At 42.6% G+C, this 16709-nt stretch overlaps 1 protein-coding gene across 2 annotated transcripts in view; it reads left to right on the top strand.

Moving 5' to 3' along the window:
- The window catches only part of PFKFB3 (6-phosphofructo-2-kinase/fructose-2,6-biphosphatase 3), a 113920-nt gene that overhangs the window by 25314 nt on the left and 71897 nt on the right, over positions 1-16709 (top strand). The gene's annotated exons all lie outside the window — the stretch shown is intronic.

The raw sequence follows: 16709 nt of genomic DNA, 5'->3' as shown, positions 1-16709 counted from the left end.
GCCTCCTGGTCCTCCCAGCCAGCGTTTGGGGACTGAGATTTAAATGCTGCTTCCCGCCTTAGGATTTTTGGCGGGGGCAGGGCTGCTATTCAGTGTGAGAATTAAGTTTAGGTGGTCAGGGGGAAGGCTGCCTCTCTGGCTCAATTCCCTCAGGGGGTTTATGCACAGACCTTCCACAATGGATCCAGGCTCCCGCCCTCTTGGGGAGCCCCGTCCGCAGCCGCCTCTCAGCCCCCACCTCCCGGGGGGGCCTGAGCCATGGGGGCACCCCACTCCCTCTCAACCCGCCAAAGAGACTCTCTCACCCACCCCTGTCAGTCACCTGTTGGTGGGGGGGCCCGTGCTGCCGCTGAAGCTCCCGCCTCTGGAGCCCTCTCAGATCTGTGCCTCTCGGGGCCGCGACCACCGCCGCCGCCACAGCAGGTCCGGGCTGGGCGCCACGTCTGCAGCGCGATGGGCCTTTTGCGAGAGGTTTGCAGGTCCCTCTGTGGGTGGGGGGACCCGCGTGGCCGCTGGAGATCCCGTCCCCGTAGCCCTCTCGGATCTTTTTCTCACGGTGTCGCTGCCGCGGTAGGGCTGCTCTCTGCTTCCCGCCCTGGCGTCCAGTCCACGGCGCGGAAGGACCCCCCACGAGAGGTTTGCAGGTCTCTCTGGAACAGAAATCTCCCTCGCTCCAATATTCCGTGGTCTCTGGGTGCAGAATTCGCCCTGGGTTAGTCCCCTCTGCCATTCTGTGGTTTGTGGGTTCGGAGCTATGTGTATGTGTGTCTTTCTACTTCGCCATCTTGGCTCCGCCTCCCAAAGTTCTTGAGAGAGACCTTGAAAGTGTCCTTGTATCACTTCTTCTGACCACCATGTGAGCATTTGCCCTGTGTGAATTCTCCATAAAACAGTCTTTTTGGCAAGTGTATGTTTTACATTTGAACAGTATGGCCAGCTCATAGGGGTTGCGCTCTCTGGAGCAGAGTTTGAATGCTTGGCAGTTTAGTTCAAGAACTGATTGTGTGATGTGGGAGACTCTGGCACAAGATTACAACCACCCTAGCATACAAGGTGGGCTGCTGGCATAAGTTCTTTGATCTGTTTTTCTAAAGGAAAGACAGCAATCTTACTTTAATCAAATAATGCAGACAGATAAGTAGAAAGAAGTGAGTATCCAAGAAAGAATTCAGCAGACAGGGCTACAACTGTCCAAACAGAGTAATAATACATAATTGCCAGATTAGGGAGCACCAACATCTGGATTCACAAAGCAGGGGTGCTCCTTAACAAGGCTACACAGAGTCTCATCTGGCCAAATCACAAAGAAATATTCTTCCCAGGAATGAGCCCCAAAGTAAAATACCAACCTCCCAGTATGTATAGTTTTCAACTAATAGGCTTAGAGCCAGAAGGCATCACAATCCATGTGACTCGGTGCCTAATTGGCTCAGTGCCAAAAGGTATGAAAACCTTCCCTCAAGCAAGCCTTCCTGGAAGCAAGCTTCCTCCTAACCTGGCTTCCCTTTAGGCAAGTTTCTCCCTCAAGGCAATATCAATTACCTGTTGGGCTCTCTGTGACTCAGGATGTGTCATGGCTGAGAACTGGGCCAGAGTTCAAAGCATCAAGGCATCTGTGATTGAAATTTCTGTGTACCTTTGGACCTGGGAACATGGCCCATGTTCCAAGGGAAAAAGGAACACATGTAGTCACATAGGCCTATTAATGGACAAGGAAGATTTTATATTCCATTAACCCTACAACCGCCCAGCATGGTGTGCCCACATGAGAGAAGGTGCTGTCCTCTATGAGCAAAGCAGAATTGCGATAGCTTCACATGGACTATTTGTGCCTGACCTGTGGTAGGACATTCTGAAGTCATGTTGGTCTGATCATCCACAATCGGACACACAGAAACGTGATTCTAGTATAGTGATGTCATTTTGATCCTCTGAGAACAAGAGACGACAACCAGAAACAAAACCTGAACTCAGGAAGATGAGTCTGCCAAACTTTAGTCAGCATACTCTATCCACTGCACTACCTACCTGCCCAAGGAGGGACAAGAGCCTCCACCCCACAGAGGCTTCCAACCTCACATTCTAGTGCCTGTCACTGCCTCCCTCTCTTGCTCTCTCTCCTAAGCAGGGACCCCTATGCTGAGGGGGCATCAAGGCCATGCACCTACTTGCTGCCAGGGTTCAAGGACCAGTGTCCTGAGCCTCAAAGGGTGTCTGGCCCCAGGCTCCTGGTGTCTGGCCTCCCCAAACTGTTTTCCTCCTTTCCATTCTTGGAAAGCACAAAGTGGTCTCGGGAGTTTCTGCCTCTGGGTGATTTGGAACACATACAAAAATAACAGAGACTGGGAGTGTCCCTGTGTCCTGGGCAGCAGGATGGGTGGCCAGTAAGTCGGGGGCCGCTTGGGCTGTGCCAGGGACCTTCAGCAGCACCTCCCCAGTAGTTGGGGTAAATCCCTTTGTGCCAGATTTCCAAGAAAACACAAATAGGAATTTCAAATGATAGACCAGCATGTTTGGATCACAATTTGCATCATTGAAGGGAACACTCACGTCTATGAGAATATAGATACATTATAGTATCGGAGTAACTTGAAGATATTTGATTCTTGATCATCCTTTGACTTTTATACAAAGTCCTGGTGCAGTTTTCAGATCAAAACTGCACAAAGACTTTTGGGACAACCTGGATGGGCTTTATGAAAAAATAATTCTTGTGCTAATTCTTCACAACAGACCTTTCCCTCCACATTCCTTGTCCTTACCATGTTTGTTTTCAAATTATGGTTATTTGTGTAGGTATCGTTCCCCCTCCTATGAAATGGTAAGCTTCACAAAGACAGGCACTAAGTTTTTGTAGAGCCATTAAATTTTGTTCAGCTAAATGAATTAGTTCATTTTGGTGACCCCCTAGGTTTCTGAGGAGAAATAGTAATACCGAGAAGGTAAAGGACTCCTCCAAGGTCACACGGACAACTTGCAGCTGAGTGATTGGCTGTTAGGATTCCTTATCTCTGAGTTTCTGATCTTTTTCTGAATCTCTAAAATCTGTTATTTTCCTCCCTCTGTCCCTCACTTTTCTCAAAGACTTTCCCTTCTATTTTACAGACTACTTTATATCCTTCTTCCTCTTATAATTGCATAATTTGTCCTTCCCATTCTTGATTGCAAATGTCAGTACTCACCCCTTGTAGCTATTCTTTTTTAAAAATTACTTTTTAATGAACAAAAATTTATTTTCTTTTCCATTTTCCTCCCCCCATTTAAAAAGAAAAAGGAAAAAAAACCTCTGTAATATTAATGCATAGGAAAGCAAAACAAATTCTTGAATTGGCCATTTTGAAAAAAATGCCTCATTCTGCACCCACAGTCCCTAACCTTTCTGTCAAGGGGTAGATAGCACCCTTTAACCTCAGTCCTTTGGACTAGCTGGTTAGTCTTGCAGCTCTTTGCATCTATACATTTTTCTTTCTCTTTTATCTTCCTCTCTCTGTTTTTTTCCTTTTTTTCTCCTTCTTTTCTTCCTTTCTTTTTTTTTAAACTTTTCTTGCCCCCTCCTCCTCATCCACTTTTGTGGTTGATCCCAGTTAAGACACAGAAAAATAAAAGAATAAAAATAAAAATAAAAGAATTTTTTTCCCCAGTAACAAGTGTGACCAGATATGGCATTCTTTGGTTCCTCCTACTGTTACTGAAAACTCCGGAGACTTATGTTGCTTTCAAAGACTGGTGAAGCTCTGAAAGGGATTCATTACTATGACTCTCTTTGACAGCTCCTGTAGGGTTGTTATAGATCCTGAAGGGAAGATTAAAGGCTCAGACACAGTAAGAATGGCCTAGGAGGTCACCTAGTCCTCCCATCTCCCTCTTGTGAGTTGGTCAGGACACAATTGGACCTCTTTCATTCCTTATGAACAAGTTGGGCTTGGGTCAAGGAAAAAAAAAAACCTGTTTCTCAACCACAGAGCAGACAGAAATAATAGCCAGCCCTCTCACAAATGCCAGCCGTTGGTCAACCCGGGAAATAATGTAGAGACTCTGGGCAAAACTAGTGTCCTGAATGGCAAAGACCACTTCTAAACACATACTTTCTGATAGATATGTCAGTAAGCATCGTCAGACTCTACAGTACAGCTGAGTACATGCTTATTTTAAAAATATTTTAGTCTTTACATATAATTGAAAAAAAATAAAATACTATTTAAAAATAAAAAAAAATAAAAACCACACTCAAACATTTTAAAAAAAATTTGAATATAACCATCAACAGACTTGAACATTTTACTATTCAGGGAAGAACAAAAAGGAAGCCACATACGAAAACATTAATTTCTTTTTCATATGGTATTTTAAAAAGTGTATATTGAATTTATTATAATAGGAAAAAGTTGCCCTGTTTGCTTATACTTAAATTCTCCTGGGCACAGAAAAGTATTCCTTTCTGATTTTGTTTTTGTTTTAACCTTAGGGATGGCCTTGAGGCCCCTTCTTAGAAAATGACCCTTAATAAGATTGCCCAAGGCTAGTTATCTCTTTAGCCTTGCTCTATCTGATTAAATGTTCTCTATCAACGTCTTCAAGGTCCCTTGAGGGGACAACACAAAGGGACTGTTTCCTATGCCCATTAGGATGATTGTTAAGAAGTTACTTCTGGTATGTGAGAATAAGTTTTTGATGTCATTCAGAGCCATATCTAATGGTTATTTCATTTACTGTCGAGACTCCTTATCTAGCAAGGGGATATAAAACGTTGGTCCCAATTAGGGGAATCACAAAACACAAGAGGTAGAAGGAACCTCAGAGGTCTTCTACCCCTTCCACATTACCTCTTCAATAGTAACCAAGAGGTGGTCCTCCTACCTTAGCTTAAGGCTCTCTAGAGAAGGAGAATCCATTTGATTTCCCTTTGGGAGAGCTCTAATTGTGAAAAAAAAAGACATTTTTGGGTGATTACTGATAGTTTGACTCATACTGATATTGTAGACCATTAAGAATGTTCCTCACCAAAAAATGTAGTCTTACTGGTCCTTCTGTATGTTGTACTTGTGAAGCTGATTTTTTGAACCCAAGTATAGGATTTTATATTTACCCTTATTATATTTCTTTTTATTAAATTTGGCCCATTGTCATAGCTATCAAAATATTTTAGAATCCTATTATTCAGTTTGTTAACTATCTCTAACTCCTCCCCCCATCAACTTTATGCCATTTGCTAATTTAATAAGCATTCTCCAGCTGTCATCATGTTCCCAGATGACAAAAAAAGAGCTGAAAACAATAATAAAAAGAAGTTATCCATTCCTAGCTCCCATGGCAAATATGACCAAAAGTCAGATACCAATATATACCAAAGGTATATAGAATTCACAGGAGTCAGCTTCTTAGTTTGCTACTCTGTCTAGCTCCTTGCACAGTGCCTAGAAAACAGTAGGTGCTTAATAAATGTTGGTTGATTGACTCTTCTTTCTATCAAAATCATATTCAGATTGCAGCCCATAACTGATGTGATTTCCCAATGGATCTTGAAAAGCCAAGAACCGTTGGCTTTCTTTTTGGGACCAATCACTTTGGCAAAAGCAGAACAATACCACTTAATCCAGTAGCCAGAATCCCTCACCCTGCCTGAATATACCAAGGTAGCCAGAAGACACTGCTAACCATTCCGGGTGAGAGGGCATTTAAGAAGTTAGTACATAATTCTGTGTGTAATGGAAAGAGTGTTTGACTGGCTTGTCTAAGGATTTGTATTCAAGTCAGGGCTTCTACTTGTGCTTCACAGTGTGACCTTAGCTAAGTCACTTAAACCTCTGGGCCTCAGTTTCTTCAGGAAGATGATAGGATTATAGCTGTGGAGATATAAGGGACTTAAAGGTTATTGAGTCCAACCTCCCTTCAGGAGACTGACGCTTGGAACAGTCAAGTGATGTGTTTATAAAGTCATACAGGTGTTAAGGGAGGATGGGCTATATTAATTAATTATTAATTTATTTATTAACTATTAAGGGCAACTTACTGTGTGCCAGGAACTATGCTAAGTGTTTTAGAAAGATGATCTCATTTGATAGGTGGCAGAGGTAGGTATTAGAACCCAGCACCTAGGACTTCAAGTCTAGTGCTCTTTCCACTCTACTATTCAAGAGTCAAGGACTAGATGACTTTTAATATTCCTTGAAGCTGTAAATCTATTATCTTATGATCTCAAATACTCTATTTCCTCTCCTCTGCCAACCGACCTCCCTGGCTTCCTTTGTATCTCAACTAAAATCCCACCTGCTGTTCGAAACCTTTCCCTAACTTCTCTTAATTTTAGTGCCTTCCCTCTGTACATTATTTCCAATTTATCCTGCATTTACCTTGCTTTGTATATATTGATTTGGATGTTATCTCCCCCATTAGATTGAGCTCTGTCTTCCTCCTTCCCTCTCCACTTGGGGCACTATATCCTTACATATGGGGGCTCTGTCCATAGGAATATGATTCTTGCTTAGTTATATTTTGTGAGATAGTTTAGGGATTGGGGGCTAGATTTTTAATTTTCATCTATTTTGTTTACTTATTTTTATTTTTCAAAAAGCTGGGACAATTTACTTTTTGTCCTGTACAGTTTCATTTATGATTTCTTGAAATATAACTCTGAAGAAACAAATTTTTAAAAAGCCTATTGTTTATCAAATGGAGCTACTTGACTGTACCTTTAAACCCAGATCACTCTGGCTCTCAGTGGAATGTCCTAGCCCAAGCCTCTGGCTCTTTGTTTGATGGTTTGTTGCTGTTGTGTTTGTCTTTCATTCTCGAAGAGGACACAACATCAGGGAATGATGACATGGCTTATAGTTGATTTGAGTGAGGGAAGGCTGTGCAAGGTCACCAGCCTCACTTTCTCCTCCAGAGCTATATGGATCCAGTGGCCTGATATTCATCAGGGCAACTGGAGATGGCCCAGGATGCAGTGGGAGACCTTGGCCCTTTTAGGCTTTTAGGTTAGTGAGGGAACACCCATTCGCTCTCTTTAAGAGGCCTCTCCCTCTCCATTTGATGTCTTAGAATGAGTGTAAATAGCAATTGTGTTCAGTTCTGGCCAAAAACTCTGAGCTTCCTTTCCCAGATTGATATTATTGTGATGGTAAATTCGGCTATCTTTTATCTCAATTCTTACCGAACTCTTAGTCATTGAATAGGTGTGGCCTCAGACAAATTGAGAACTGGGAAAGACCTTAATTTAGAAAGGCCAAGGTCACCCATTGCTTCCTGGGCCATGGCCAGTCATCCAGACTTTTGTCTTGCCTCTGGACTTGGCAGCTCTGCCTCATTTCAATCCAATTCACATACAAGTCAAGACATTATCACCTTCATCACTGGTCTTCTTGGGGAATGAAGGGTGAACAACGAACTCCTTGAGAGCAGGGACTGCCTTTGCCTTTCTTTGTATCCCCAGTACAAACTTAGCACAATGACTGGCACGTAGTAGGCACTTAATTAATATTTATTAATAGTGGTTTTTGATGACTGACTTCATGTCTTTATTTCTCCAAAGGGAGGTTAAAGCCTCTTTTCAAAGGAACCTGTGTTCTCCCAGACTCCAGAAGTTGGGAAAGGAAACCTGTTGCCTTTTCCTTTCCCCTGCTCCAGTATCACAGTCACAGAAAGGGGAAACATGGTCACTCCAGGGCTTGACCAGCAACACAGCACCTCTTGGTGGATGTAGCTACAGATCTAGAGTCAAATATGGAGTTCTGTGCGTGTGGGTCTAATTTAGCAAATTCCTGCTGCAGACACATTTCTCCGGGTTTGGCATGATTCAACTGTTGCAATTTGGGGTGCTTGGGACCCCAAAATACCAACACCCTGGGTTCTGCCTGAATGAATTCAACCCAAGCCTTCTTTTGGCCAAAGAAAAACAAAGTTTATTAAAGATTCGCCATATTGGGTTGATTCTTGAGAAACCTAACCATTTGTGACACTTGTATTGACAAAAGGGCCAGATTGAATCTCAGCTGGAGCATCTTCAAGGAGACAAGAAGGATGTTATATACGGAAAGATTGTGGGAGGTATCTAGGGATGGTCTAGTAGTCTGGGAGGAGGGGTTTGAAGAGGAGTCTAAGGAGGACGAGGGTGACTAGAGGTCAGAACCAGAGAGTGGGATTTTGATATGATCAAGGGTGGGAAACAGTGAGAGGTAATGGAAGGTAACAGAAGATGGAGGGCTAGGCTAGGTTAAGGGTATTTTGATAGAATCAAGGATGGGAAGCAAGCAGAGGCAATTGGACAAAGCTATGATGAAAGGCTTATGACCTCAGGAGAATGCCAGATCCAGTGGGAAGATTTCATGGAGAGTTCAAGGGGGTTTCCAGAACCAATACCCCATCACAACCATTTTCCCAGAATTCTAGGACCCATTCTCTTGCATACTCAAAAGTTTGATATGGTGTCAGATCCTATTCAAGGTGAGCCCTTCCCCCTTCCATAATGTACCAGTGGGCTTGGCTGTCTCATGATGGCTCTCTCCATGCCTGTGTCTCTTTCAGTGAGAGCCACCTGTAGCCACATGGTCCAGTCTTTTCTTTTTTTTAATGCTTTCTGCTAGAACATAACATTTTATGATACTCTTTTAGCTCTAGGTGAGTTTCTCTTATCTTTTTTTTGCCCTGGGTGAGATGCCTGGATCCTGGAAAGAAATGTAAAGGGCTATTCTGCTCTCATAGCTATGACAGAAAGAAAAAAAATTTTGATCTAAGCCCCATTCATGCCTTGGATGCAGCTGATTGCCTATTTTAAATCATGAATTCACTTAAAAAACGTTAGAAACCAAAAAGTAGGTTTGGAGAAGGAAGGCCTAAATTCATGACCCAAATTTGTTGGGTAGAATCACATCCACATGCTTTTAGTTTTTCCTTAGGAAAGTGCTTATCTCTTACATCAATCTTTGATCCTTAAAGATTATCTGAGGTGAGGAGGAACAGTAGCATCTTTAATGTTTCTGGAAATTGCTTTGTCCCTGACCTCAATCTGTTGAAATCCTCTTGCCTTTTTGCAAGGCACTATTAATAGCATTACAGTCAGGCAAGGAGGAACTTGAATAACAAAAGTCAGTATGGTATAGTGCATAGAGTGATGAATGTGGAGTCCAGAAGACCTGAATTCAAATCTTACCTCAGACACTTTTTAACCAGTGTCACTTTGAGCTGATTGGCCTCAGCTCTTAACCTGTAAAATGAGGAGGGTTGGATTAGGTTTTCACCACTAAATCTTTGCTTTAGATCCTTGAAGTCAGGTTCAAATCCTGCCTTTTCCAATTAGTAGCTATATGTTCATACTCATCACAATTTCTCTGGGCCTCTGTTTCCTCATTTATAATACAAGAACCATAATAATAACTGTAGTCCCTCACAGGGTTATTGTAAGGTGGGAGTCAGATATGTGTAAAAGGATTTGCATACTTTCTAAGTCCTATATTCCTATATAGCCTATATCAGATTGTATGGAGTGTGGGGGAGGAGGGAGAAAAAAATTGGGGATTCAGAATCTTATAAAAGTGAATGTTGAAAGCTATTGTTACATGTAATTGAAAAAATAAAATACTATTAAGTGGGTGTGGGTATGGGTGGAAGTCCTATATGAACGACTCTGCAGATAGAATTTATAATCCAAGGATGCCCCAACTTGACTATTGTGAATTATAGTAACAGGAATGATCATGTTCCCAAGATTATGTATTATCAGTTAAACTTAGATGTAGATTACAGAATCAGGGAACCCCAGCACATTAAGAGCTAGAACAGATCTTTACACATTAGCCAATCCAACTTCCTCATTTTGTAGACAAAGAAAGTCTTTGGTTAGGCTTCTGTTTCTCAAATCCTCTGCAGATTCCTTCCCGTGCACGGAAGCACGTTACCTGTTCAGAATCAGCAGCCACAGCAATTACTGGGTAGCTGTAATTCATAAAGATACCTGTAATTCATCCTATATCCAGGCCACTGATTAGCACCTAAAACAACGAGTAATCTCAGACACCAGGATATGCAAGGTCTCCTAGAAAGGAAGAGGTGGCCAGGCCGCTCAGCTGAGAAATTTAAAAAAAAAAAAAAAAGGGCCGAGGGCAACTGGTGAGTAGGAAATTGGTTGCCCTTTGGGGAAAGGAAAATTTGGAAATGTTGACTTAGCACAGGAGAAACCAAGTAGTTGCTATTTAAGGACTCACTTGATAAAGCAAAAAGTGAATGTCTGCTTAGGCAAAAAGTGGAAATAGTCTCATTTTTGCTATTCTAATATTCTCAGGAGACAGGGTTATTTCCCCATGCTACCAGCGTCCACCATACTCTCAAATATGTGCTTCATGGAGACCTTCAGAAGCTTTCACAGTCTGATGAGTTAAAGGTTATTTACATATAATATACATCTGCATATATGTGGAGTTATAAGAATTTTCTGTTTGGTTGTGTCTGACTCTTTGTGACACACATTTGGGGTTTTCTTGGCAGAGATACTGGAGTGTTTTGCCCTTTCCTTCTCTAACTCATTTAACAGATGAGGAAACTGAGGCAAATGGGGTTAAGTGACTTGTTCAGGACCATTAAGTGAGATCAGATGTGAACTGAGGTCTTCCTGACTCTAGGCACTCTATCCACTGTGCCACCTAGCTGTCTGTCATATGATAATATTAAGCCCATGAGAGCTGTTGAGCCACCAAATGAGAAAGGAGACAAGAGAGTCCAGGACAGGGCTTTGGGGAAGACCCATAATTACTAGGCATTATATGGATGATGAATCAGCAAAGGAGACTGAAATAGATAAGAGGCAAACCTTGAAAGATGAATGTCTTAAAAACCCATAGAGGAGACTAGTGATTCAAAATTGGACAAAACTAACATTGCATTGGAAATGACCAATTTGTTTGGCTTCAGAAATTGCACAAAAATCATAGAAAAAAATAAAACAGCGATTTAGCTCTGATAGGAAAACATACAAACAGGGAGAGGTAAATCAAACCTCGAGCTAGGTGGTACCATGGATAGAACCTTTGATAGGAGTCAGGAAGACCTGAGTTCAAATATGGCCTTAGATACTTACTAGCTGTGTGACTCTGGGTATGTAACTTAACCTCTGTCTGCCTTAACTTCCTCAAATGTAAAATGGGCATGATTGTAATAGCATCTATTTCACAAGATTGTTGTGAGGAACAAATGAGAAAGTATTTGTAAAGTACTTAGCACATAGGAGAACTTAAGTGTTTTTTTTTCCTAGTGAGATCTCCAACCCAATTGAGGATCTCTCATAACTGGGCAACAGTACAGAAGGCATTAGCTGCTGACAGTCATTCTGTCAGCAGATTTTTATTGTGAGGAATTTGGGTAGGGTAAGGGCACAGAGTTTGAATGCAAAGAGGAGGGCGAGCTTCAAAACTCCAAGGTTTAAAGAAGATGGACAGTAAATCAGTGAACTTGGGAATAATTCAAATAACTGCCTCCTTTCCCTTGACACAACTCAAATACTGGTTAATAAGGGTGTCCTGGGAGGGAGACTAACTGCTTGAGATTATTGCATTGCCCCTGGCAGATTGGGGCCATAGCCCTCCCCACAAAACAGTCAACTCCATCTGCACCCTCTCATGGGGGCTAAGAGCAGGAGATAGGGGAGGTTGGCTGTCTCTGGTTTGTTGTTGTTCAGTCGTTTCAGTCATGTCTGTTTGGGGTTTTCTTGGCAAAGATACTGGAGTTGTTCACCATTTCTTTCTCCAGCTCATTTTACAGATGAGGAAACTGAGGCAAGCAGGGTTAAGTGACTTGCCCAGGGTCACACAGCTAATATGTGTCAGAGGGCAGATTGGAACTCACTAAGATGAGTCTTTCTGTGTCCCTAAATATTGTTAACAAGGTCCTCTTGGTCAAATGATATTCAGTGTGTGATAAGATTATTGTCTTTTTATTTACTCACCGCAGAAAACACATATGATACAAAGGACCCAAAAACAGGCATGAACAAATCCAGGAAACAAAACACTCAGCCTTATATTCTGAGAAGGAAAACGCATTATAATAAATAAATGTTTCCAACTCATCTGAGACCAGCATATAGGCACAGGCCAATGTAAAGAATGTGTTCCCCTGGATACAGCAGGTGCGGCAGTCAGATCTGCTCTCCCGTGGTTACTAGCTGGGTGATCCTCGTTCTTTGTTAAGGCCACGAACTTTTCTCAACCTCAGCTTCCTTGTCTGTGAAATGGAAATAATATCTATTACGTAGAGTTGAGGTCTTCTATTAAGTGCCTACTGTGTGCAAGAACACTTCTCATCGAACAGAAGGGCAGGATTGTCTGCCCCCAAGAAGCTGGCCCTCCAACGCAGACCCCAAGGCACTCTCTTGATGCTAGCCGCGGTGATGTTTGGGGGCTGGGCTAGATGAAGACGAGTTGTTTTCTCAAAGCTCTATTTAGCCGAGGAGGGGGGTCCGTTCTCGTGACCGTGTTTATCTCGAAGGAAGGACCACAGAGTGTTTTCTGGAGGGGATCACGGAGAGGAAAGGGAGGAGGCGAGAGGGACGCGGGGACGGGAAGCCGGGCTCCCTGCTTTGGGATTGGCCTCCGGGAGCGCAGCACGAGCTAGCTGCAGCCACGCTCGGCCGCTGCCCACAGCCTGGCCACGCTCCGCTCACATGCGGCCGCTGGGCCGGCAGCCGCTGCCGCCAGACTTCCCCTCCCGCCGTGGCCCAGGACGATCCGTCTCCTTCCTGGTGCACGTGAAAGGGCCGTGGGTTGGCCCCGAGACGCCTGCTCGGCTTACCGAAAGGAGTGGGGGTGAGGAGAGGGAGCGGGGTGTTCTTGTTTGTCTCCAAATTCTTTTCTAGAAGCCCTAGGAGGGGCCGACCTTCTAAACAGCTGGGAAAACAGTGGAGACAGGTTGTTGGGTGGAGATGTTTAGGTATGTGGTGTAGGGTGAAGGGAGGGGAGGCACCGGGAGAAAAGTCAGAAAATCGGCCCCAAGAGGGTCATGTAGAAGTTTGGGGTTCGGAGGAGTCCAGCGGCAGCGTTGTATCTGAGGAAGGTCTGGTATCTCAAATGGGCATTGCAGCTAAGAAAGAAAGTCATTCCCAATAGTTAAGGGATCCGAAGGAACCGCAGCTTTTCCAAAGAAGACTCCAATTCTTAACCACTGTGTGAAAGAATGCACAAAATGACTAAGAGAAATGCACATTGAAACCATCTCACATTCAGATCGGCGAAGATAAGAAAGGCTGAGGTAGGGAGGGCCGTAGGCAGATAGGCTAATAATATTCTGTTGAGGAACCGAGTGAATCGGTTACATCATACAAGAAACAATGTGGCATTATCCGACGTTTCTGTAGTTGTCTCCATATGTTGCCTCCCTGGAGCCTCCCAACAGCCCCGTGAGGGAGGTGCTGTTAATATTATCCATATTTCACAGGTGAGATGGAGACAGACTTTAAAGCCACTAGCCCAAGCCACATCTCAACTCCAAGTCCACTGTAGGTACCGTCTAGCTGACTGTAGTTATACTAAGAGTCATTGAAGTATATATGCCCTTACCTCAAGGAGATCAAAGACAGGAGGGAAAACCTCATATGTTACAAAGAACTGCAAGAAAAATGGGTGCCCATCCAGTGGGCTGAACACATTGTGGCAAATGAATGTAATGGAATATTTTTGTCCTATAAGAATGGCTACAAATTATTTAGAGAACTTTGAGAAGACTTGTTTGAACTGATACAGCCTGAAGTAAGCAGAACCAGGAAAGTAATTAACTTGATGAACACAGTAATTCACAAGAAAACAACAGTGAAAGATTTCAGAAAGTTGATTGAAGTGATGGAAGTGAGTCTCAGTGACTTCACCTGACTGATGCTGAACTTCCCATATAGATTCAAAATGAGAGAACTTTCTGAAATGTGGCCTGTACTCATTTTTCACAAGGTTTTTCAAAATGAGAGATATATTGAGGGAAGTGATTGATGATAGTTCTTTAAGTCATCAATAAAACATTTTAAAACAAAAAAAAATGCAGTAATAATATAATTATATAATATGATAATATATAATATTATATAATAATATAGTAGAATTTAGAGTTTGCAAAGCACTTTAAAAATATCTCATTTTATCTTCACAACAGTGCCTTCATTCTACAGATGTAGAAACTGAGACCAATGATAGATAACCCAGATCTTTAAATATCTAAGGCTTGGTTTGATCTCCAGCACTCTGTATCCACCAGACACCTTTACTTGAAGGCAGCCTCTGGCTACTTTTGCTGCAAGAGAATATCATATCTATTAGAAAGTAAATAGCATGACTGATTTCTTCAGCTTCTCCTGTCCCTCCCCTCCACCCTTTACCCTTTTCATTCATGGAACTTGATGGCAAGCCATTATGTATTTATTGCAGACATAATGTACCATACATGATGGGTATATATGTATGTGTAAACACTCTTAAAAATAACCTAATGAGGGGCCCTTAAAGCTGACAGCACTTGAGGCTATTGTGGGACAGTAGAAAGAATGCTGAATTTGAAATCCAAAGACTCTAGTTTGAATTCCAACTCTATATGAATTGTGTGACCTTGGGCAAAACATGTAACTTCTCTGGGTTTGAGTTTCCTTATCTGGGAAAACCAGGTAGACTAGAAGATCTCTAAAGTTCTTTCTGTCACTAAGTCTATGGTGCTATGGTTCTGTGATTCCCCCCCAAAACTTCAGCCCAAGCAGTAAGTGAATTGGTAAGGTTTGCCATGGCCTGAATCCAGTCTCTTGCAGCCCTTGTTTGGATGTACACAACAAACTAGAGTCCAGAAGATGGTGACAAAGACCATGACTTTATAAACCATATCATTTGAGGAACTGTGTGTTTGTGTGGGGTGTTACCCTGGAAAATTTAGGGGAGACATACAGCCCTGTCAATATCTAAAGGTCTGTATTTATGTACAGTTAAACACATATGCTTATGTTCTCTCACCTAGGCAGCTGGGTAGCACAATGGATAGAGTGGTGGGTCTAGAGTCAGGAAGACCTCAGATATTTACTAGCTGTGTGATGGACAAATCACTTAGCCTTTATCAGCTTCAGTTTTCTTCATAGTAAAATGGGGATAATGATAGAATCTACTTGTCAAGGTTGTTGTGATTATTAAATGAGGCAATAATTGTAAAGCACTTATCACAGTGCTTGGTACTTAGTAAATGCTTTTCTCCCCCAAAAAACTTAGCATAGGTTATAAGAGCTAGGAAGGACTATCAAAATATCTAGTCCACTTGCCCCTTCACTTGTAACAGAGACAATTTTTCACTACATTGGAGGAAACTTTGAAATGAGTAATCTCAAACATCCCTTTCATTTCCAAGATTCTGTAGCCTCGGAAATACCCTAATTTCAGGATAATAGAAGTGCTACGCTTGGCCCATCCAGGCTTGACCAGTTATGGCTTCTTGAAGACATCACTAATCTACCTACTTAACCCGTTAGTGCCAACTTGAGTTTCCAGAGCAATGGGGTTGCAGAGAAGGACTCTGACTTGCATTTGTAGAAAGAGTTTCCTCATAAAGACTTCGCTATATCAATTAAATCATAACCCGAATCCCTAGCCTTACTCTAAGAGCCTTTGGTACCTTAAGCTTTGTGACCTTGGCCAAGGTAGCAAAGCAACAAGAATTTATTAAGTGCTTACTGTATGTCACAGACCATGCCAAGTGCTGGGAGGACAAATGGAAGCCCCTCCAAAATACAGTTCCTGTCTTCAAGGAACCTATGATGGGAAAAGGGAGTTAAAAAGGAGTTGGGAGAGACAGAATTTAAGACTTGTTGTGTTTGTCCTTCATTGCCAAGGAAGACCATGCCATCAGAGAAATGATGACATGACTTGCACTTGAATTTGTTTTGAGTAAGAGAGGGGTATGCAGGTCACCAGCCTCACTTCTTGTCCAGAGCCGTCTGAATCCAGTGACCAGATATTCATCAGGATGACTGGAGATGACCCAGGATCACTGGGAGACAGACCTTGGGCCCTTTAGGCCACAATCTTTGCAGGTACTCACTTAGGGTGAGGCAATGCCCATTCATTGAATAGGCCTCTTTTAAGAAGTAGTCAGGGCATTCACCCTTTAGGTGAATGAAGAAGGTTGATTGGCCTGGACCCTTCCCCAGAATGGAGGCACCAGCAGGGAACTCACCTAGGGGAGAAGGGACTGGCACAGGAGAGGAATGTTCTAAGGTAAGGAGAACTAAGGCACTGAAGGAAGTTCCAAGGTGAAACTGCAGCTGTGACCTCCTCCTAGTTTTAAAATTCTCAATCAGAGCAAGGAGGCAACGGAAGGGCCTGGGCCCTTCACCCAATTGATGTTACATAACCTATAAACCGGTGATAAATTTCTTTCAAACAATGCCAACCACCCTGGAGGCCCCATACCTACTTATAAATAATTTCATTTACAGTGGGGAATAAATAACTGATAAGAGATAAGATGCCCAGGGACATTTTACTTTTACCTAGGACTAAAGCCTTAGGTGAAAGAGATGAAATTCTGTTGTTAGAATTTATCACAGAACCAATCTGTCTCCTGTATTATCTCACGTACTCAGTATTATTGTAGGCCCTGTATCCAATTTTACTATGTCTGTCTGTCTATCATCTGTGTGAGTATATCAGTGTAAAAATTTATATTATGCATATGTAAGATGTATATATGCATATGATTATGCTTGT

The sequence above is a fragment of the Notamacropus eugenii genome, chromosome 3 (genome assembly GCF_028372415.1).
Source record: "Notamacropus eugenii isolate mMacEug1 chromosome 3, mMacEug1.pri_v2, whole genome shotgun sequence".
NCBI lineage: Eukaryota > Metazoa > Chordata > Mammalia > Diprotodontia > Macropodidae > Notamacropus > Notamacropus eugenii.
This window is presented reverse-complemented; position numbering and strand designations above follow the sequence as displayed.